Source organism: Podarcis erhardii (assembly GCF_964252035.2).
Source record: "Podarcis erhardii genome assembly, chromosome: 6".
NCBI lineage: Eukaryota > Metazoa > Chordata > Lepidosauria > Squamata > Lacertidae > Podarcis > Podarcis erhardii.
In genome coordinates this window covers 56,105,313-56,130,003 of record NC_138510.1, presented here as the reverse complement: position 1 = coordinate 56,130,003, position 24,691 = coordinate 56,105,313, and the positions used below count along the sequence as shown (strand labels likewise).

At 43.2% G+C, this 24,691-nt stretch overlaps 1 protein-coding gene and 1 long non-coding RNA gene across 3 annotated transcripts in view; one reads left to right on the top strand and one right to left on the bottom strand.

The window, feature by feature from the left end:
• BEND5 (BEN domain containing 5) overlaps positions 1–24,691 on the top strand; it is a 721,515-nt gene that overhangs the window by 160,588 nt on the left and 536,236 nt on the right. The gene's annotated exons all lie outside the window — the stretch shown is intronic.
• The window catches only part of LOC309345313, a 66,072-nt gene that overhangs the window by 24,198 nt on the left and 17,183 nt on the right, over positions 1–24,691 (bottom strand). The gene's annotated exons all lie outside the window — the stretch shown is intronic.

Sequence of the window (24,691 nt, the reverse complement as noted above, 5' to 3'; positions counted from 1 at the left end):
ATACCAGAGTCAGAGACAATAAACAATTTTCCTTTGCACTTTTGCATATTATTTGGATGCTTTGCTGGTAAAGGTTGTTGCAAATTTTCACCAGTAGTCTCTTATAGTAAGATATGTGTATACAATTTACCTGATAAATGTGGAGGAGGCATTTGAGAGGTTAAACACAACAGAACAAGCCTGGAAAGCTAGATAAGATCAGGCTGCCTTGTTTTTGTTTTACTTCATGCCACCCAAGAAGAGCCCAATTAATTGGGATTTTAGATGTTGAGATCTTGCTAGCAAAGATGTCCTTTGTAAATTATCCTCTTAGAACTATGAAACTACTAATTTTGGATAGAGTAAGACCAGTAAAGTACCACATATGCAAGCATATGAACTATTATTGTTCTCTCATCCATTCTGTTCCCCAAAATCTTATTTGCAACAGTTTCAAGCCAAATACATCAAGTACACCAAGCACCTTCTGAATCTATTTCCTCTTCATTATTCCCCTGATATGGTTTCACATTGAAACATAAAACTGTAAAAATCTATGTAAAATAGGCCTACAAATATACAGACTTTTCTGTTGTTTTAAGGGATATTCTTTCACATATTCTCCAGTAACTTAAATTTTTCAGTGTTTCAAATTGTTGTTCATATGTACATTAAAACAAAGATTGCTGTGCTCCTGAGAAGGAACTTTTCCTTGTTCTTCTTCTTTGCCTTCAGGCATCTTTCCTACTATATACAAACAAGCTGACTAAATCAGACCAGTTACAATTTCATCAAACAGTGACAAGTATCAAATACTGCAGGGGAAAATAAAAATAAAAGGCAGAAGGGGTACCACTCAAATAAATAAAGCTATTTCTGCATGCACACAGAATGGCATAGCTTATTTGGCAGCTATGTTGACTGTAATCTGTCTATAGACGCCATGTGCAGAATTTATTTTATTTCCTATATGGAAAGGGGTATGGCCATTTTCCTAGATTTGTCTGGAAATGGTTGGAGCATAACTAGTGCCCCTACACTTCAACAGTCATGGAATATAAGATACATTTTAGAACTAGATTAAAGCATCTAGAATTATGTTATTATTTACTTACATAAAATATTTTAAGGCCACACTTTAAAACATCACAAGGGGGGAATACAGACTAAAGACACACTATTATGATAAAAACATTGAGCTTCCAGTGGTTCCACTCCTATAGGCATAGGAGCCAACTCCTAGGGGCTGAGGGGTTTCCGTCTTCCCCAATAAAATATTTAAGGGGGCTGGACCCCCTCCCAAGAGTTGATTAGCATTGCCATTCAAATGGTGTGCATTCACCACATAATATGATCAGTTATGTGGGGCAGGGCTTATCTGCACTCCTTACTCCAAAATTCAGGTTGGCACCCCTACCTCTGGGAGAGCTGTTTGCAATATTTAAAGCAGAGCTTTCCAAACTTGTAATGCTGGCGACACACTTTTTATACATGCATCATTTCATGACAGAGTAATTCAGTTTTACTAGCAAACCGGGGTTAAGCAAACTCCTTTCCAGCCCCGGCGGGGAGCATTCGTGCGACACACCTACACGCTGCAGCCGACACACACAGTTTGGAAAGCTCTGATTTAAAGAGCCTGTACTGTAACCTATTCTACAGTTGCAGTTTCCTGTGTGGTTATGGAGAATGAAAAGGTACAGTGGAATCGTCCTCAGATTCTGAGGCGGATGGAAGAGCCATGTCAAAAGACTCCCATCAGGTTGAGGGGCTCCCTTGAGTTGGGGTGACTGCTGTAACATCTGTATCAGAGTCCTTCTTAGACCAAGAAGGGACATGACAGCCCCAGGAACTTCTGTGGTCTCCTTGTGGTTGCTGGTTGCTTGTGCGGAGGTTGTATATGAGAAGCACAGGCTCAAGCTGTTTGACTTGTTGGCATCTATTGTTAGTAATATATCAAATATATTGCAAGTCGTTAAGTGACAAATACTAAATATCATTGTATGTTATCAGATGCCATCATATATATTCTGAAAACTCATTGTTAGGGGTTTTATGTCAATTATGTCAGTCAGAACTCATGGCACTAAACCACAACTTCTGTGAAGTAATGTAGTGTTATGTCATATCAAGCTATATTGGTTGCATTTCATAGCAGATAGGAAAGGCACAATGAAACGGGAAAGATGCTAATTTAAACCAATGAGATGTGATGTAACTTGTCAGGTAAAATTGATCAGAATGATTTGCTCGTTATATGGCAAAACCTCAGGTCTATTTTTCTTGATGATTCCGCTTACAATTGTCAACAAACTCTTATTTTTCCTTTTTAAAGATGTGAATATGTTTTTTTGGGAAATGTGCTTATGCTTTTGTGGATCTCTTTTGTGAGTTGATACAATAGACTTATGTATACTGCCCTTATTAGTGATGTGTGAGCTCACACTAGCTTACCATAGAAGGCACTCCATTGTTCTTTCTAGGAAAATTATCAGAAAACTGTTAGGGTCTTACAGCACTTATTTTTTTAAAAAAAGAAAACTAGAAATTGGGAGATCAGCCCCAGTCCTCTATGCCATCTCCACACTTCCCAAGCAAGCTTGTTTTGCAAATGAGTTGAGAACTGGGAATGGAGATAATGAATAGTCCAGTAGCACTTCTGAAGAAGTGTGCATGCACACGAAAGCTTATACAGTTGTACCTCAGCTTAAGAACTTAATTCGTTCTGGAAGTCCGTTCTTAACCTGAAGCACCACTTTAGCTAATGGGGCCTCCTCCTGCTGCCGTGCTGCCGGAGCATGATTTCTGTTCTCATCCTGAAGCACAGTTCTTAAACCGAGGTACTATTTCTGGGTTAGCAGAGTCTGTAACCTGAAGCGTCTGTAACCCAAGGTACCACTGTACCCAGAACAAACTTAGTTGGTCTCTAAGGTGCTACGGGTCTATTTTTTAATTTTTTATTTTGACTGCATCAGACGAACACGACTACCTACCTGAATCTGGGGGTGGAGAGAATTTGCTGAAGATAGGAAATGTCTTAATAGTTCTCCTTTTAACTAGCCAGGTTGCTCCTGAGCTTGCTTAGGATCATTAGTTCCTACTAGGATGCGTGCAACATGTAATTTTCAATGCTTTCTGTATGAATTGGGCAGAGACACATTCTGAACCAACAGTGTTCACATTTGCTGCCACTGCTAGGTGTGGTTTTCCCGACTCACCTAAGTAGTTTGGCTTGTCTGAGCTTTCTCAAGAGAATTTTCAGAAGGAGGTGGGGACTTTCACACAAGTTCCCTGAGAATGCTTGGAAGGCCACGTTGATGGGCGAGAGCTTGAGCCTAACGTCTTCTGCCATCTTCCACCCAAGGAAGCATACCATTGTGTGGAGTGCGGGGCAGGGGGTTGATTGTACAGAGATGAGAGAGATGGCAGTAAGAAACAAGCTGGGAACCAGGAGCTACACCAGAAGATCAGAGTCAAGAGACAGAGCCAATAGTCAGGACCAAGGCGTAAGTAGCAGCAAGGAGAAAGTCAGAGGCGAGGACCAAAGGACAAACCAGGAGGCAGAATCAAAGGGCCCAAAGAATACAGGATAACAGTGTTGCTCAGGCAAGGCTCAACTAGAACTGTCATATATTCCTTCCTGTCCAGAAGAATCCAATGGCCAGCCTTGGCAGACAGTTCAGGGCTTGAGGGCACTTTGCTGCCTAGGTAGATGCTGAATTTGATGGCTCATCTCTTGAGGAAGCTGCACACAGATCTAGCTTAAGTCCCAGTAGCTCCTCCGACAGGAGAATTGGCCAGTTTAAGAAAAATTAGATATTCCTGAGCATGTTCAGGAGCACCTTTTTGCACTTGCAATGCATAGGATTCAAAATTTTAGTTTCTTAAACCCCCAGCCCAATTCATTTGGCTGAGATGTATTAGAATCTACAACTGCTATACAACCTGGTGACAAAGGATGCTCCTAAGCATATTCAGGAACACATAGGATTTAAGAATAGGCCTACAATATGCATCCCTTATATTATCCCATTTCCCCTCCCTTGTTCTTCTGCCTTGTTTCAACACTCCCTCCTTCCCCCCTTGTTCATTTTAGTGTTTGTTGTTGCTCCCTAATTTCATATACTAGTCTCCACTCTTCCAAACCATTAGTTTTACTTCATAGGCTCTAATACATTAAATTTTATGTGTTGCACACACATGCATTGCCATTCCCCTGATTCCACAAGGTTTTGCAACTTTTCAAAGTGAAACGGAAAAGTGACTTGTTCAGTAAGCAGCAGATTTTCTAAATGATGAAGTGAGCAAGCACTCTCTTTGGGTAGGCTAGCTATAACTCTTGATTATTCAGCAAGAGCATTGCCTCATTGGGGACATTAGTTTTCAAATTGCGCTAATCTTTTTAAAGTAACAACTGGCCACTCATCACCTTAGGTATTCCAGCAAAGATCCTGTGCAAAACTCTAATTAGTATTTATGAAACAGCAGCTCGTCCCTGTAGAATAATAGCTGTAGCTGGCAAATATCTATTTGACACCTGTTAAGTCTTCAAACATTCTGCATCTTAATGAGGAGAGAGTGCTAGGTGAAGTCCAGACAATTCAGAGGTAAGTGATAACAAAGAACAAATCAGCAGTGGTGATGGTTATTCTCTGCAGGTGACAATCTTGTAACAAGCCTAGCATTAGCAAGTGACATAGGCCCATTGACCAGTGGAGCCTCACAACTGCTCAGAGATGAGGATGAACTCCAATCTGCTGCCATGTTCTGCATGCTGTGGCCAGGCTAAGCTTTCTATGTGCTTCAGAAGCAGTGTGTGAAAATTGCTTCTCATGCAGCTGTTGTGTACCTATACAACTAGGAAACGGGAACTCATTCTAGAAGCATCTGCAAAGTGTAAGAGAATGAGAGATTTCCCTAGTGGAACGTGCAATGATATGAGGGCGACCGAGGCAATATCCAGTTTTCTGTTGGGAAAGCTGACCAGCTCAACTGTGGGCCACGTATGTTCACCTGAACTTCCTCTTAGGGGAAGGAGGCAGTGACTAAAGTCACCTCTGTACCTGCAGTATGACAAGGAAGGCGAAGGAGGGCCCTGCAGTTCTCTTGCCCAGGGTATTCAACTCTCTGAGAAGGTTCTCAGGTGTACATTTGTCAATAGTTATATCAGTCAGCAAATAATAGGACATTAACTGCCTGAAGAGAGAATTTATAACTCTCTACTCTTTATATATAACGTCAGGTTCCAGGCTTCTGGCCTTGACAAAATTGTCACTAGTGTTCCTTTTTTATATTTCATTCTTCAAAATGGCTGTTAAACGTGGACTTGTCTTTCTAGTCAAGCAGTGCTTTGACATCTGTTACATCTACTACAAAATTATTTTAGACTCTGCTGTAGCATTTCTCCCTGTAGTGGTCTGGGTGCCGGAGAGCTTCCTGTGGAGTAACTTAAATGTTAATTTATATAGATGTCAGTAAACTTGTTTTCCTTTCACATCAGGAGGGTTACTGTTTGCATTGCTTTTCTATAAATCTATCAAATAAAATGCAAATGTAAAGAGCTGTATTTCATGTTTTATTGATCAGGAGAAGGCAGAGTTGTTGTGACAGCATCTGAATTTTGATTAGCTGTAACTTGCCTGTTTTAAAGTTTATTTTTGGGTGTAGACTGCAGTCACCTCAGTTTCGTGGGCAGGTATGCCTTTGTCACTTGCATTCTGTAGAAGATGTTACTGGAGGTTAGGTCATTGTGCGTGGGAAAGTGAGAAGAAATCTAGTAGTTAGTGACCATTATGTTAGGGGGGAGAGGGGTTTCTTAACCATAGGGGTCTTCTGGCTTTCTCTTCTTCCTTCCACAACTCCCGTGCTCACACCAGCCAATGGAGTGAATGGGCAAAGAGGCCTGTACTCCCTTCTTCCTCAGCGTGTGGAATATACTAGAGTAGAATGCACAGTGAACCCTGGGAGATGCGATTTCTGCAAGGCATTTGACGTTTCTCAGCCACTGGGGAGAAACAGCATCTCCCAAGATTCCATACATATACCTCCCTAGTAGCATTTCAGCTGCTGAGGAGGGAAAGAGACTGAAAAAGGGGAAACTGAGACCTCTTCTTCCCATTCAGTGGCGTAGCGTGGGGGGTGCAGGGGGGGCCGGCCGCACCGGGCGCAACATCTGGGGTTAGGGCAAATCCACGGGTTAGGGGGCGCAAATCCACGGGTTAGGGGGCGCAAATTACTTGCCTTGCCCCGGGTGCTGACAACCCACGCTACGCCACTGTTCCCATTACAGCTGTTGCTAGAGCAGAAGCCTAGCAAGGTGGGTGGAGGGAAGAAGAGTGGGAGGGAGGATTAAAATGAGAATTGTAATGTTCATCTTCAGATTGAATACGCATTCCTACCTCTCATTCTTTCCAAACTCTTTGAAAAAAAATACAATTGTGAAAACTGGTTATTTGTATAATTAGCATTTGGTAACATAAGGGATTTTTCTCTAATAAATAAGAGGGTTTCATAAAAGAATCACTGCCAAATTTCTGGGATGACTGATATGTGTTGGCAAAAGTTACTTCCTCTGATAGTGAAGTGGAAAAAGATAATAGGAATTTTTAAACTGCAGCAGTTTTTAATCACATTTTAATCACATGCCTAGGTACACAACCCTGTGAAAGTTAAGTATGTGCTTGGTTAAAGTGCAGGACCTTTAGCTAGAACCTGCCCTTATATTCTATTTTAAGTGAATGATTAAGTGTTCTTACCTGGGGGAACTGATCACTATGATTACTTCACCTGCTGGTTTCTGGAAATGGAAAAGTGGATGAATGTTAACAGTCTGGAATGATGAATGCAGTTCATTTAATTCAGTGGTCCTTCAATGTTTTTATTTGGATATTTTTTGTGGACTGTAGAGCAGGAAGTACGCAGTCCAGTGTGGGGCCAGCCAGGATAAAAATAATACACAGAATCAATATTGGATTGAAATAGCCCACAACTTTTATTGTTTACAGATGTAAGTAGGCTTAGAGGAAGGCGTTAGGTATGCATCAGGTGTCAGTCAGCCCATCTGCTGACTGATAAGAGGTTAGGTCAGCCCTGGGTAGAGGGTCACCCTGTGATGCATCACATTGGGGTGAGCCCAGCAGGGTTGCCACTTGGAAGGGTGCTATCAGCCCCTGTGTGGACTCCCAGACAGAGATACCGCTTCCAGGATCCCTTTAGCGGGGTACCTAGTAAGCTAAATATGCAACTCAATGCTTTACCCACCAAAAGTTATGATGATTGCTATGAGGTAGGCGATGAACCTGTAGAGCGGCCCATTTGTCTAGAGGGAATGCGGCAACTGAGGCTTCCATAGTAAGGTCTGCCCACTGTTTGTCCACTCGATCTTTGGGCAGGACCTATAAGAAACAGGGCAGATGATCTGAGTGGGCCATGACCAGGTACGGCATGGCTTTAAAGGAGATAGGCAGTGGTTTGTGCAAAATATGTGTATGAGAGGTAAGGAGCATGAGTGAATATGGATGTCAAAATGGTATGTGTTTGCATGAAGAATGTGAGTGGTGTTTATTCATGAAAGAAATGTGTGAGTACTGTGCTCACATGTGTGTAAATGTATACAGACTACGTATGACAAACAAAACATTTTCAGAGCCCTTTTCCTTCCAAATCTTCACATCCATTAAGTTGCACAAGGCATGATTTATAAGAAGTATAAGCTGGGGTACTGAACAAAAAACCCCACAATGCTCCCCCCATATAATTTGTGCCTTCCAAATAGATATGAATGAATAGCTGAAATAATAGGAACTGTATGAGTAGGTTAAAAATACTATTTTGCTAGTAATTGCAGTTGGCAACAGTGAGTGCAGAGCCAGTGCCCATGAATATACAAAAGGGGAGATCATATATGTTCAAGGAAACATTGTCTACTCAAGCCTTCCATTAGCTTCCCACTGGAGCATGAAATAAGGACATTCTCTGCAGTAACATTGCAGCACATCCCTAGTTAACAAGGGCACCCCCCTTAAGATTACAGAAATGTGCATTAAGAGTAGAAAAGTCTTGGGGTAAGTGAAGGCAAGATACAGAGAACACACCATCGTTTTCACAAATATCAGTTTCACATCATGCCTTGTAGCATGAATCAAATGCTTGGGAAATTTCTAAAAGCTGCTTTCATCTTTATCACTTATTTTCTTAAGCAACTGTTCTTCTAAGTAGCACTCAAATATAATTGTCCTGGTGCTTCCTTCAGTCTGTCCCCATATTCACTGTGCAGATTGATAGCAATAGAATTTTTGGCAGGGATTCTAGAACTTGACAATGATGTTCTAATTATCTAATCCAATATTTGTTTTTAACTCTCTCTTTTTAAACCAATAGTTTTATTCATTTTGTAAACTGCTTTCAGATTTTACTACAGTCAAGCAGTATATAAATATTGTTAAATAATAAAATGATAAAAATCTCCACTGTTCACTTTAACAGCCTTATTTTGGGGCCAGAATCCTTTTTGTGAATGGGTCCTGAAGATGTTATGGCTCAGTCTGGGTGTGGTGATCACTCCTGGTGTCCATCAGTGACTTGTGACTAAGTGAGGTTGGGAGCCTGTAGTCATGTGCCAGAGAGGAAGTTTAGCCAGGTTCAAAATGGCTCTTGAAAATACCATGGCCATGAACTTGTGACACTGGGCCTCAAGCAACTGTAGGTTGGCCCAGCTACCTGCTTCTGCCTACCTACTGCCTCCACAGCTGCAAGGGCCTGACTACTCCATGCCTTTGACTGTGGTGAAAGTCTAGGTCACTGGAGACAGGGCTGCCATGTGCCTTACTGTACAGAGAGCTGTTTAGGTTATCAGGTCCATGGTTACGTTTAAAGAACCATAATAATGGAGAGCAGGGGCCTTGAGGTTGCCCATCACCAACACCTGGACAGCAGACTGAGCAAGCTTACAGGTCTCCTGCACATAGTCTTGTGAGGCCAGCCTTTGTTGCATTGCAATGCAATGGCAGGCAGGGGTGCTTTTGTATTATGCTGGGGGACTAGATTTGGGTTGATGCCAGAGGATATGTTATGCTTGTATGCACAGAGCACCAAGCCTTTGTTGATATGTAATATTCCATACCATCCAATTTTTCTGATTGAAAACCAAGATGCATATCTTCTGGGACGTGCTTCCAGGAGAATCACATGACCTGCACCTCTTGCCCCTCCACTTAAAATGCTTTTTTCGGGACACAATCTCACATTGTGCCCCCAAACAAGCATTTTGGGGTGCTGCATGAGATTGCGGCCCCTCAAAAGTGCTTATTTCAGGGTCAGAGCGCAGCGCATGAGCATGTGAGATCGTAGCACCCAAAATGGCTGCCACAATCTTGTGTGAAAAATCAGGCAATTGGCAGGTATGATATTCTATTATTATTATTTTTCGCTGCTTATTTAGCTGATGATTCACTTGTTTTATGCTTTCATTATTCTAGTTATTGTTTAATTGCATGTGTTTTATTTTGACAATGTTTTAATAAACTGCTCTGAGGGTTGTTGTTTTACAATCAAGCTGTATATGATTTGTATGAAATAAATAAATCAGTATAGTATTTGTTGGTAGACAACTCTGGACATCAGTTGCTGGAAAAACAAGGTGTAGCATTTTAAAACAAATCATCCTAATACAAAACAGGAATAATCAAGATTATGTAGTAGCACAGACTAAAACATTTACATGGGTGGCTGAAAAACCATATAAAAGTTAGCAAAAATGCATAATGAGGAGCCAGCAGAATATACGGTAGTCTCTTATGGTAGATCTTTTTCTTAATTTTTTTAAATCCTGCATGCATTCTTTGATGGGAAATAGTCCTAAAGCACGCCTGTAGTGAGAAGCATTAGATCAGTGTAGTTCAGGTGTGATGGACGTAGCACCAAGTGCATTGCTCTCAGTGGACAATATTTCTGAGATCTAGAACTGCTGTATACTGAAATCCTCCTTTCCCCAATTAAAGCGTCTGAAATGTGGATTTTAAACTTTACAAGAACAAGAGAATCTGATCCATTGTTCATGCAATCCCCAAGGCCACTATTTCTCAAAAATGCCTGCATACATTTTACTTCCTCAACAACAATAAAAAAAAATCTATATAATTACCCAGCATATGAGTGAGGCTGGCTCAGAAAATCAAGCAACATGGGACCTACTTTATGCAAACACTGCATATTAATCATCTTAATATTTATAAGCAATTTAATTTGATATAAAATTGCAATTGTGATATATTCTGTATACAAACAAATGAGTCATTTCTACTGCTCAACTGAAGAACTATAGGCTTTACATACTAGAGAACAGTCACGGTGTGCAGGGAAATAATGACTTGCTTGGGAGAGTAAAACAAAATACATAAATCTGTGCTAGTGCTCTGACAAAAAAGTGAAGAAGGAAAAAGGAGGAGGAAAGGAAATACTAAACTGGAAGAGGGGAAAAAAATTAATTATAAGCTGCCAGCACCTCAAATAATGGCAACTTTGTATATCTGCTACATAGATAGCATTTCAAAATTGCTCCATGGGACAGCAGTTACTAGACGGTGAGCTAGTTCTGGGAAGTGGCTCATGACTTGGATGGGGGGATTTTCTATAACCTGCTACTGCTTTCCCGTTTGCTGGTGGGCAGGAAGGCTCTTGTTGTATGGATGAAATCCCTTGATGAAATCCCATGGTGAGCCAGTTCACCACTGATGCAGTCTCCACAACGTGCACTAGTCCTTTGACCAATTGATTTAGAAACTGAAAAAAAAATTACAGGATAGTGGTGGCCACTTGGCAAGCAGTTATTGTGCAGTGCCTCTCCATCAGAATCATACTTCAATATAAAAAAGTAGCATAGGATGAATAAACTTATTGGTATATGTCAGGGAACTGACATCGGAGCCAAGGGTGGTGGTAAGGCTCCCTAATGAAGCTGGAGAGGAAGGACGTGCAGAGGAAGGACGTGCAGAACCGGAAGGACGTGCAGAGGTCTCTGGGGTTTGCAAATTTCTATAGGAAGTTCCTCAAGAACTTCGCGCACTTGACGGCACCCATCACTGATTGTCTCAGTAGCAAGAAGAAGTTCGTGTGGACGGCAGAGGCACAGCAGTCCTTTGAAAAACTAAAAGGAACGTTCGCTTCAGAAGAGCAGCTCTTGCACGTGGATCTGCAGAAGCCAATGAGGCTGGAAACAGACGCGTCAGACAGAGCGGTTGGCGCCATTCTGCTCCAGCCGGGAAACCAATCCAACTGGAGACCATGCGCCTTTTTCTCGAGGAAGCTGAGCAAGTCTGAACAAAACTACACGGTGTATGACCAGGAACTGCTTGCAATTTACAAAGCGTTCCGACGCTGGAGACATTTGTTGATAGGGGCTCAACACAAGATCCAGGTGTGCACGGACCATAAGAACCTGGAATACTGGAGGACTGCACGGGTTCTCAACCAGAGACAGATGCGGTGGGCTCAGGAGTTTTCCAAGTTTTCTTTTGAGATTCGGTATGTACCGGGAAAGGAAAACGTCTGAGCAGATGCCCTATCCCGGAAACCAGAGTACTTGGAAGGAGAGGGAGCACCAGAAGTACGACATGTGATACCCGAGGACCGATGGGTGTGTGGGGGAGTATTGGTTGGGAAAAGAGAACTAGCAGGGTTGACGAGGGACGACGAGTACGCACAAACAAAGATCAGAGAGCTCCAGGTAGCGGGAGAAGATCAAGGGGGTTTTGAGGAAAAGGAAGGAGCATTGTATTACGGACAAGCGGAAAGGGCCAATAGCATACTCCAACAGTACCTACGCTGCTACGTCAGCGAGAGAGAGAACGACTGGGTGGAAAGGCTAGCGCTGGCCGAATTTGCTTACAATAACGCGGAGCATGTGTCCACGGGGATGAGTCCTTTCATGGCCAATTACGGGTGTCACCCCTGGGCCTTCCCAGGGGAGGGGGAGGAGAGGTGGAGTGTGCCTGCGGCAGAGCAATTTGTGGAAGAAATGGAGGCCTTACACCAGCCGCTTAAAATGAACCTGGAGAGGGCCAAGGAAGCGTACAAGAGGCAAGCAGACAAGCACCGCAGAAAAGGGGTGACCATAAGGGTTGGGGACCGGGTGTGGTTGTCAACCAAAGGACTACCGTTCAAGGGAGGTTGTAAAAAACTACGGCCAAGGCGACTGGGACCTTTTGAGGTGACACAGCAGGTGAATCCTGTGGCTTTTAGGCTCAACTTGCCAACCAACATGAAGTTGTATCCGGTGTTCCACCGGTCTTTACTTTCACCATACCGAGAAGGGAGGGAGTTTCCGGGGCGAGAGAGAGAGATCCCCACTCACCCAGAGGTGGAGGAGAGGAAACTCAGTGGTCAGGCAGCGGAAATTCTTGACTCAAGGTGGAAGGGGAGGCAGGTGGAATATTTGGTAGCTTGGGTGGAGGAGCCTGAGTCAGAAAACATGTGGGTCCCTGCAGGAGAGATCAGGGATGAGTGTCTGCGGGAGGAGTTTCACCGCCGGTTCCCAAGGAAACCGAAACCGCTGGAGAGATTTTGGGAGCAGCAATTTGGGACCACGGATGATGAAGAAGAATTTATGGGGTATCCTCCTTCAGAGGGAGAGGGAGGAGAGGTATCAGAGGAAGAGGACTCAGATTGGGGAGATGGACCAGCGGAAAGAGACAGCAGCAGGTGGAGAACGATGTTTGAATCTTCTGAGGAAGGGAATGGTTCATTCCAGGGGTCCCGCTTCACCGCCCAGGAACCGGGGGTGGGGAGGGCCCTGGGAGGGAGGTGGATGTCAGGGAACTGACATCGGAGCCAAGGGTGGTGGTAAGGCTCCCTAATGAAGCTGGAGAGGGAACCAGCAAGGAGAGAGGGGGAGCTTCCGCTGGGGAAGGAAATAGACGTGACGCCAGGGAGAAAGGGGAGTCTGAGGGAGCTTTGGAGGGAAGGCTCCAGGACTCTTCCAGTGAAGCCAGCGGGGAGAGCACGGGACCTCCTCTTGGGATGCCCACTCTGCGCAGAAAGCTTCCGCGCAGAGAAGCTAGACGTCGACTGGGTGTGAAAGAACTTTTATGTTGGAAGAAATTCAGGAAACGCCCACTGACGGATTCTGCCAGTGATTGAGACAGTCACGGAGTACTGACTGTCCAGCCAGGGGAAAGTTTTAACCAAACTACTTAGCTTGGAGCAGTTTGCCCCTTACGCACAAGCAACCCCAAACCCCATTACAGTATAGATCCACTGGCAGAGGAAGAGGGGGCGGAGGGAGCGCACCGCCCCTTGGCACCACAATGCTGGTGGGGTGCCATCGCAGCTGTTCCCCCCGTGCTGGGCACCACACCCCCACAGGCGGTGTGCCACACCCCTAGGATGTGCGCCACGCCCCTGCGGGTGGTGCGCCATGCCCCTGGGATGCGTGCCACACCCCCGCCTGCTCTCTGCCCCCGGTGCCAGAGCGTGAAGCTCTGCCACTGTATAGATCCATGTCATTATTTTATTTTATTTTATTAAAAACTGCAGGTCCATGCACCACTTGAGATGTGGGCAACTGGCATTGCTTGCTGCTCCATCCTTGCATCAAGTAAGGCTGGTAGCAGCTAGAACAAGAGTCTTTATGATAGTGACCCCTAAACTGCGGAGCCTTCTGCACAGCTACGTAGATTAATATCCCTGCTGGGATTCCGAAGGGAATGTGAGACTTTGCTTTTCCAGCAAGCTTCGGGTTGGTATTGTTTCATTTTCTCTGGTGACAATATTGCTTTCTTGTATGGTGCCTGTGTGTTTTCATCTCTTTGGTTAAGAACAGCTCCAGGAATGGGACAATGTCTGTGAGGGAAAGGATGGAAATCTTTTCACTCTCAAACCCCTGAACCATGGCCATGATCCATATTGCCCCCTCCTCATTTGCTTTCAAGTGAATGATGACATCCAGCCATTGATCTTGCAGTTTGTTCCCATGCGACCAGATGTCAAACTTTTAATGAAAAAATCTTGACTTGCTTTTGAGACCTTTAGGAAGCTATGGATGTCCTACCTTCAGGTGCACCATTTAGGGAAGATGGAGTGTAGTCACTGCCCCTGTGTTTCAAGCCATGATTGATTATTTCTCCAGCACCCATAATTTCAGCCAGCCTACCTGTTTCTTGTATCATACAGCCAAAGGCACAAATTCCTTTGCTTTATTTTTAAATGAGGGAAGTTCCTTTTGCTCTGGCTTCACCACACTGTTTCTGAATCAGTGATTTAACTTTTCATCTTCTGAAGCATTTGCATCTGCTTTACAATGTGACTGTGGCCTCTTGCCCCTATTCCTCCAGTTCTCTCTTACACACATTCAATGTTAAGTCTTCTGTTGTAAGTAAATGAGGTTAGTACTGGGTTTAACACTTCTTGGAAACACTTTACTATTCTTTCTTTCCCTGTATAGAATGAAAAAAATAACCACAAGGAAAGACTGCTTGCCTCATCAATTTATATTTGAAAATAAGATAGTAATATGACAGAAGTTCATGTCCTGCAAATGTCACATTAAATTTGTTTCTGTGACATTGTGATTTGCTCTTTTAACCATTCTGAAAGCAAAGAGCTTAGCTTGCTTATGGATTCAGATACACAGAAGCTTTCTTGTGTAATTTAAGGAACCTTTTTACATCTTTTCCTATATAGCAGCATCATCCACTGGTAACCATGGGCCACACTTAGATCAGAGTATTTTCTGATTATTTGATTTTCATTCTTTCATGAATGCACTGCAAGTGTGTTATTCGCCTGTTCTGTAAATGTCTTAGTCTGGGTTTGGCCATTTGAGTTCTTTCCACAATTGCTCATAATAGCAAATGTCAGTTACAAACACATAATATGGGGTGCAGACACTGATATTGGTGTAATTGTGCCCCTTCCTTTTATCGTCAATGTATTATTGTGAAATTGTGATATAGATCATCACTGTGAATTTCTATAGCCACAACAAATGAATACAGTAAAAATCAGTCTAAATGAATACTTTTAAACAAGTCAGCGTACATTGTCCAACCAAAGGTTTGACTAAACAAATAGGCCTTGTGATGATGAACATGGATACTTGATCAGAGCTTTAGAGGGTCTAAAGCTGCAATCCTGGTGTCTTCTACTAGTGAGTAAACCTCATGAAATTCATTAGGACTTATTTATAAGCGGTCATTTCTGAGCCATTCTGTTAACTTTCCCCATCAAAGCAGTCACCAAGGCAAATGTTTCTTATTGCTTTTCGTAGTTTTGTAGTTTTCTTCTTTCTTTGAAGAGTTGCAGCCTGCAAAGCTGCTGCTCTGGGGCAAGAGAACACCACACTCCTGCTTCAGAAGGTGAGCTTCTGCACGCCCATCCAACAGCACTTTTAGCAAGGACAGCTCTTCAGTGTAGCACTTCAGCCCACAATCTTCTTTGGCTCCTATTTTAATCTGAGCTGGAAGGACTGGCTGTTTTCTAATGCTGGCTTCTGCTTAGAGGTAAATATTAGTAAGCCCCCCCCCCAACTCCTCACTAGGCCCTGAAGCCAGTGACCTTCACCAGCATCTTTAATTGACATGAATGTGAGCAAAACACTCAGTGTCCCTATGTATTTAACAGTCTAAAAACCACTGTGCTGTAGAGGGAAGTGAGAGGACCTACTGGGAAGGAGCTATTCAGACAATAGTTAGCCTTGAGAATCCACTAGGGATGTAATTTACTTTAACGGGAGAGAAATGTTCCTCTTCTATTGTTTATTTGCCAATTCAGCAAAGGCTCCTAATTGAACATGTCTATGTTTTGTTGCATGTTTATGATATGATGATCATTATTTGGTTTGACCTAGTAAAGTACTTAACAAAGAATAGCCATGAGCTCAAATTATATTCTCTAGTCCAGATGCAGCATACAGAGGAAAAAGAGTGTGGATTTTAATTTTTTTTAAAAGCTGTGAGCATATCCACAGTTGAATGAAGAATGAGAGGGGTGGCATGGGTGAAAGTAATCAAGAACAAGGAGAAGAAGAGAGAAAAAAAGGGGGGATTTTAACATTCTATATTTTCCATTTAGGGGTGGGTGGCTGTGCTTGGATTCATTGCAACAAACTCTCAACTTCTGGGACTGGATGGGCTAAAATCCTAGAAAAATCAAATCAGGGATCACAGTCAAGTTTTTAAGCAAAAATTATGATCTCTTTTAGCTCCTATTTTTCTATTTAGGATAGTACAGATTTCATGTGAGCAGAAATGTGAAGAAAGGATACATTCTTATTACAGAAAATTGAAGGTATACTAAGGCTGGTAATGATATTTTATGAGGCATTTTTCTATATGTAAAAAAATGAAAAATACACATGCTTTCATAAATATTCAGACTGAGGGTACTACAAAGATTTAACTATAAAAATATTATGTTCAAGATACTATTCAAAAACTTTAATAGTATAGGAGAACTGGAACTGGCTGAGAGTAGCTCTGAGACAAGTGCAAAGTTTTCCAGGAATGAAGCCAGACCATATTTGTCTCATAATTAATATCTACAGTGGTGCCTCGCAAGACGAAATTAATTCGTTCCGCAAGTTTTTTCGTCTTGCGAGTTTTTCGTCTTGCGAAGCACGGTTTCCCATAGGAATGCATTGAAAATCAATTAATGCGTTCCTAGGGAGACCGCCTTCAGACCAGGTCCGGGGACAATCTGTCCCCGGACCTCTTCTGAAGGCTGGCGGGGGGAGAAGGACTTTTCTCCCCACCGCCAGCCTTCAGAACAGCCTTCTGAAGGCTGGCGGTGGGAAGAAAAGCCCTTCTCCCGCCGCCAGCCTTCAGAAGAGTTCCTGCAGGGCTGCCTAGGCTGCGGATAGCAGCCTGCTGCCCGGTGCGAGGGACGCTCTGAAGCAGAGCGCCCCTCGTGCGGGGCAGACATCTGCAGCTTGGGGAGCCCTGCAGGACTTCCCCGCGGGGCTCTCCAAGCTGCGGATAGCAGCCTGCTGCCCCGCACGAGGAGCGCTCTTAAGCAGAGCGCCTCTCGCGCAGGCAGACATCTGCAGCTTGGGGAGCCCTTCAGGACTTCCCCGCAGGGCTCTCCAAGCTGCGGATAGCAGCCTGCTGCCCCGCACGAGGGGCCCTCTTAAGCAGAGCATTCGCAGCTTGGGGAGCCCTTCAGGACTTCCCCGCGGGGCTCTCCAAGCTGCGGATAGCAGCCTGCTGCCCCGCACGAGGGGCGCTCTTAAGCAGAGCGCCTCTCGCGCAGGCAGACATCTGCAGCTTGGGGAGCCCTTCAGGACTTCCCCGCGGGGCTCTCCAAGCTGCGGATAGCAGCCTGCTGCCCCGCACGAGGGGCGCTCTTAAGCAGAGCATTCGCAGCTTGGGGAGCCCTTCAGGACTTCCCCGCGGGGCTCTCCAAGCTGCGGATAGCAGCCTGCTGCCCCGCACGAGGGGCGCTCTTAAGCAGAGCACCCCTCGCGCGGGGCAGACATTCGCAGCTTGGGGAGCCCTGCAGGACTTCCCCGCAGGGCTCTCCAAGCTGCGGATAGGGGCAGCAGGCTGCTATCCGCAATTTGGAGAGCCCTGCGGGGAACTCTTCTGAAGGCTGGCGGGGGAGAAGGGCTTTTCTTTCCACCACCAGCCTTCAGAACTGCCTTCTGAATGTTGGCGGTGGGGAGGAAAACATTCCTCCCACCGCATGCCTTCAGGACAGGTCCGGGAACAGAGGAGAAGGCGGCGCTTCGCTTCCCCGCTGTCCCCGGAGATTTCCCTATGGGCTTTCGTCTTGCGAAGCAAGCCCATAGGGAAATTCGTCTTGCGAAGCCGCTAAAAAATCGGAAAACCCTTTCGTCTTGCGGGTTTTTCGTTTAGCGAGGCATTCGTCTTGCGGGGCACCACTGTAGTTCCATGAGACAACAGAATTCTCACTCACTTTTACATCATCTCTGTTTATGTTGATCTAGATTTCAATGGTGTTATCACATTACAGAAAGTGTTATCCCCACAATCACTAATGGGTTACCAAATCAAATGTGAGCTTTTCTGAAGCATTCTCCATGGCTATTTCACAGTTCTTGGCTTATTCCATCCATTCTGTGGTGGGTGCAGGCGAGATAATTCACTCATATTTAAATACTGGACTGATTTGCTGCCAGGAGGTGCTTAATTTTAGTTTACAATAGATAATCAAGATCATAAAACACAAACACAATTCAATTTAAACAATTTCATTCTGAAACCAGCAGTCCAAAACAACAAGAGACAATATTTTACATTTTCCCCCAACCCTAAATATTGGCATTCCCCAGAGCCCATTTTAATGTTCTCCCTTCAGCTCTATTAGAGGGCAGATATCATGACATCCCAGTTGAACAAAGATTATGCCCATGCAACTCTAATGACAGGCACAGGCAATCTCGGCCCTCCAGATGTTTTGAGACTACAATTCCCATTATCCCTGACCACTGGTCCTGTTAGCTAGGAATGATAGGAGTTGTAGTCCCATAACATCTGGAGAGCTGAGTTTGCCTGTGCCTGTCTAATGAGATTGAATCCATTGGGCACGTTCTTCTATAATGCCCATTGTATTGTGATACCCAAAGAGAGCTAATTCAACCATTATTAAGGAAATTACCTAGCCGTTTAGAGGAAACTTACGTTAAATACCTTCTTGCTGATAAAGTTCTGGATATCATCAGGCATGTTGTGAAATTCTGTTTTATGGCAACAAGGACAATACAGGCCGTGGTGGGACAAACTCCTTTAAGCTCATTAAAATTTCCACAGCCATAAGAGATTGCTGCATTCATATATGTTGCCAAACTACATGCAGTGGCGTAGCGTGGGGGGGTGCAGGGGGGGCCGGCCGCACCGGGCGCAACATCTGGGGTTAGGGCAAATCCACGGGTTAGGGGGCGCAAATCCACGGGTTAGGGGGTGCAAATCCACGGGTTAGGGGGCGCAAATTACTTGCCTTGCCCCGGGTGCGGACAACCCACGCTACGCCACTGACTACATGTTGTCCACGTTTGCCAGTATTTGCAGTATTTCTTGTGCATATATACACTATTAACTGTACATTCACACCCATGGGGAGCATCTATATTTATTGCACAAGAACAGACCTTCTGCTCATGATTTGGGAGGAGTTTAAAATGATTAATGCAACTTTTAAGTAGCTAGGTGATAGGAATTTTCTTATATGAATCTAATAAGCCCTCTAGGGGAGGCAGGAGCTGATGATGCATAGAAAAATTGAGTTATTAAAATATGCTTACTTTAGTAGCTTATTTTCATTTGTCCCAATCCAGAGATAAACCTGCATAAGAGTGGGTTGTCCACACTCTATTGTGCTATTGTAAATGTGTACTTAGTCACCCACTGATAGTAAATTCCCATTTGAAAAGTTTCTGAGTCCAAGCTTCACTCCATCTTTCCCCTTCTAACCCACTCCATAAAGTCCTGACCTCTATCACCCTCCATTTTAAACCTTGTTGAGCCTTGTAAAATCAAAATAATATTGTGTGAGTGGAGTCTTTATACTATTTTAGGTTAGGTATTGCTATACCCCCTTCTTTTTTGAACCTATAAAGGGTTTTATGAAGTAGCCAAGTTCTCTTGTTTGCATGAATAAAATTTAGTAGATCCCTCCCCCCCAATTATTAACATGAGAAATGGGTATGCTTATTGGTGAGACTCGGAATAAGTAAAGAAGGTGTAGTAATAGCATCATTTTTGTTATAGAAATTGTTCAACCATGAGGATGTTAGCTTTGATAATTTTTTAATCTTAGTTGTTCAATCTTTTATTGAGGAAGTAAAGTTCAATTTTTCTAGTTTGGATAGATTCTTAGGTATATTCACTCCTTTTAGGTATTAAAAGTAGGCATTACAAAGTTTCAGGCCAGTTGTTTCGTGCCAATGCAGTTCTAGGTTTGGCCGGGTGAAGTTGACAGTGAATCCAAATACTTTGCCATCTATAGCAAGTTGGTGCATTAACAGCAGGTAACGAGGTTTCAGAAAGGAATACTCAGCATCAGCTGTGAACATATGGATGAGTTTTTCCAAATAATTCAAAACCTTTTACATCACCATCTGCTTTTAATACCTCAGCTAAGGGTTCCATGGCTGTGTGGGGTGGGGTGGAGCAACAGAGGAAATGATGATCCCCCAGCCAATGGGAAATGCTGAAGAGTGTTCCTCATTCACCAGAACTTGGTCCAGTGTTCCATAGTATAAATTATACAGCATATCAACCCAGGATGCACTAATACCAAAGGAACATAGAATTGTAAAGAGATATTGCCAGTTTAAATGATCAGATGCCTTGACTGTGTCCAGCATCAGGAGAATAGTAGGTTCTAGATGTGATTGCCTCCAAAAAATTGTATTGATAACCCTTCTAATAGGGAAGGCTATTAGATCTTTGCTTTATGAATCCAACAAGGTCATGGTGGACATAGTTTGGCAAGGTTTTTTCAAAGCCTACTGGCCAGTATGCCTGTAAATAATTTAGTATCCACATTAATCAATGAACAGATCTATAATGGGTTCTCACCCCAACTGTTTGGCATATTCTTCTCCCTGTTGCTCTCATTTGCCTTCAGCACGACTGAAGACAGGGTGTATATCCATTCAAGGAGTGACAGGGGGTCTGTTCAACTGTGGCAAGACAAAAGTGTAGTGAGTCCTTATCAGAGAGATACAGTTTGTAGATTATGCAGCCTTAACAGTGCACTCTGGGGAAGCCCAACAGAGGCTCATCAACTGTTTTGCCCAAGTCTGCAGAGAATTTGGACTTGCCATCAGCCTTATGATGACCAACATCCTGGGTCAGAACATCACCAGCACTCCACACATCAAAATTGGTGATCGCATGCTTGAGGTGATGGATGATTTTGTCTACCTGGGTTCTTTCATAATCACCAACCTCTCCATCAATGCTGAACAGGACAGTTGTATTGGCAAGGCAGCTATAGCAATGGCTTGACTCTCTAAAAGTGTATGGGAGAATGCCTTGATGATGTCACCATTAATGCTTTATTTCATTTTTAAAGGCTGTGAGCTGAAGCATCATGAACATAAATTGAACTTTGCATTCTGTAGTTGCCAAAGCAGGTGATAAATTAAACAAATATCCTAATGTATCTACTTGCTTTACAAACTGAATGGTTTTTCTATTGAGGGGCACTGTATAACTGATGAGCCAAATAGAAAATTTAATTTCTGTTTGAGTATCTTAAAGAGGTTGTGGTAGTACTCTACAACACCTTGTGAAAAAGCAGGTCAAATATTTTTGCCATTTTGCTACAAGCTTCCATAAGATCCAAGGTGAATGGTTTTAAATAAATTATGTGAAATATTTTCTTTTAAAGTTGAGTGGCTATGAGGGCACTTAAATAAAAAATGTTTGAATAATGTTTTTGAAATGTTGGATCTTATGGAAACTTGTAGCAAAAGGCAAAAATCTTTGACCTGCTTTTTCTTCAGGTTGTGTAGATTACTATAGTAACCACAGAAATTAATTTTTATCTCTGACTCTTCAGTTGTACAGTTAAATCTGGCCATCCTAAATCTTCCTTTCAGTTGGAAAAACCACTCAGTTTGTAATAAGTTTAAACTGATACATTGAGGACACATATGAGCCAATTTTACTTTACTACTATAACTTCAAATATAGAGTTTATATGTAATTATGAAAAATCAGATAGCATTGTCACATTTGATTGGTTTTCCTATGAAGATTTATTTTTATCCCAGCAAAGGAAGGATTTCTATTAAAACGAGGAGAGAGACTTACAATGAATAACTGTTATAGCTCCATTTGGTCTAGAACAATGAGTGTCTAATTCAAACTAGCAAGGAATGAGTGTTAACATTTTCAAAAGCACTTTAGTGACTTTGAAGTCTAAGTTCCATTGAAATTCTGGCTTTCTGTCACACACTGAAAGCACTTTTGTTCTCTCAGTATTTACTTGAGGGTCAGGAGAGGAAATATAAGCAGTGCTTTTAATACTTCAAAATGAAAATGCCTCTTAATGCTTTCAATAAATAAAAGGAATGGACTGGTAAAGTGGTGGTATTCTTGTTGAGCCAAATTACAAAAGGCTCAACAATGTTCACTGTGGTTGTAAATGAGTAATATCACACATTCTGTTGTTGCTTTCAGCATTGTTCATAGTGTATACCCTTCTGTGCTCACTACCCTTTTCAACACAGCTGTGACATGCAGCTGTTACTAGAAAAAGTATAATATGACAGCTGTGTAGGCAGATGTTGAGATGTGAAGGAAACATCTCAAATTCTTCAGGGCTCATCCTGGAAAGAATTGATATCTTTAGAGAGGATACATCAGAAAAGAGTGTGATTATTTAAAATGCTCAGGATTTTTAAAAATTCAGTATTAATGCAAATTATGGTTTCCAAATAAATAGTCAAATGAGTCACAGCATGAATCTCTCTCTACAACTAGTAACCTTTTAAATATTACTATTACTTGACTTCTCTTTCATTGTGTGGTTTGACTTGTACTTTCTTGGGCATTCTTGTTTGCTTTATTCTCTGGTCAGGAGTACCTTATTCACTCTTTGCAGTCTCCTTGTGATACATGGTCCCCAAAACATATAACAAAAACCTCCACATAGATGGCACAATGTGAAAAGATTTTGCCTTCAGGCAGTTGGCATCGATTATTGTGCTTTCTGATCCCTGAAAGTTCTCTGATCATATGATTTATAAACGTTTAACATTAAAAAGTAAAATCTCATCTATTCAACTTGTATCCCATTTCTCTCCCCTATCTGGTGACCCAAAGCAGTTACATTACATAAAATATGTGAAATAACCATAAAACTAACAAGATAGAATTATATAAGATCAGCAATTATGGCCTATGCAAAATCCAGTATGCTTCTACGCATGTTCCAAGCCCTCACAAATCTCGCTTTGAGCTAGGTAGAATAGGAATCGGAGCTTTGCCTGATGATCTCAGAGAGCAAGGAAATTAATACAATATGACTCAGAGATAAAAGTGGATCTGTGTGAATTTGTTGACCTCATAAAAGGTGAGTCACATAAAACCTATAGTGTGAGATTCACCCTAGGAACCCTGTGGGTGGAAGTCCTACACAAAGACTTTCACATATGCAGTGGGGGCTCTCTCTACTGCCCCTCCCCCGCATGTCCTCCCAAAATGGGATCGGGGAGGTTGAGAGAGCCCTCAGAATAGTGCACAGTAGGACATGAGGGAGACCGTTCCATTTGATAAGCTGAAATGCTTGCGCAGGCACAATGTTTGTAACAGCATGAAGTTGAGTTCCACAGATTGCTGTTCTTTGACTCAAGCTTTCTTGCTCCAGTGAGCAACTTGCCACTGAATTCTACCCCAGTTGATGTTTCTGAATCATCTTCTGAGGCAGCCTCACGTAAAATGTGTTGCCATAATCTAACCTAGAGGTTATCAGAGCATAGACAACATAAGTTAGGCTAGCTCTGTCCAGATAGGGGCCCAGTTGGGCCATCAGACAAAGCTGATGGAAGGCACTCCATACCACTGAGGCCACCTGAGCCTCACGTAACAGCAAAGAATCCAGAAGTAGCCCTAAGCTCCTTCAGAGGGAGGGTAACCCTATCAAGAGCAAGCAACCTCCCATCCATCCAATCTAGGGAACCACCCACTAACAGCACCCCAGTCTTATCTGGATTCAGCTTCAGTTTATTGCCCCTCATCCAGTCCATTGGTGAGGCAAGACAATGGTCTAGCATATCCACTGCCACATCAGCAGTTGTAAAGGAGAAGTAGAACTGTTTCCTTCAAAAGCCCCTTGATCTGGTCTGCAACCACCCACTCAAGAAGGGGAGATTGCCCAAAAGGGCAAGATTTTCCAGTTCCAGGGAGGGCTTCTGCAGTGGAGAAAAAGTGCCAAGAGCCTAAATCTCAACAGGAAGTGATCTGGCCATGACAAGGGACAGAAGTCAATATCCCCCGCTTTCAGATCACTATATTCCTCCCCAGCTGAGAAAACAATGTCCAAAGTATTACCTGCATTGGGTTGATGACACGTTGGGACCGCCCTATGGTTGTCATGGCGGCCATGAAGTCCTGAGCCACCCCAGAGCTGGTCCCCTTGGCATGGAAGTTGAAGTCCCCGAAACCAGTAGTCTGAGAGTCCTCAACATTGCCTTTGAGAATAGCTCTGTTACCTCAGGCCGGGAGGCTACTGGACAGTGAGGCAGCTGCTAAACCAGCAGAATCCCTAATATGTCCCGAATACACAACTCCAGGAACACTCTAGACCCCCACTCAACTGGTCAGAGAGCCTGCTGCAATCTCACAATGTATCCTTCTTTGAGTCCAATTCTAATCCCTGCCACCTTACTCCCAACACAGTCATTATCTATATCTTCCTGGAGTCCTGGTTGTCTATTAACCCTGCATTATATGGTACCCCCTCCCGTCCCGTGACCCCTATAACTGCCACCCTAGTTTTCTCATACAATGGATAAACTGCTTTGAGAGAGGTCATACTTTCCTGCTTATTTAGTTTGTAAGGGATAGCATCTGCAACAACATCCATTTCTTGCCAAAGGGCAGCAGTGTGATTTTTCCCATATAGCTTTAATATGGACAAGGTTGACACGATGGAATCCCTATTTGTAGAGTTAGTATGTCCAGCTGTGCTGAGAATTGCAAACGTTGTGTAGCATTGCGAGAATATATTAAAAGACATATTGTACACT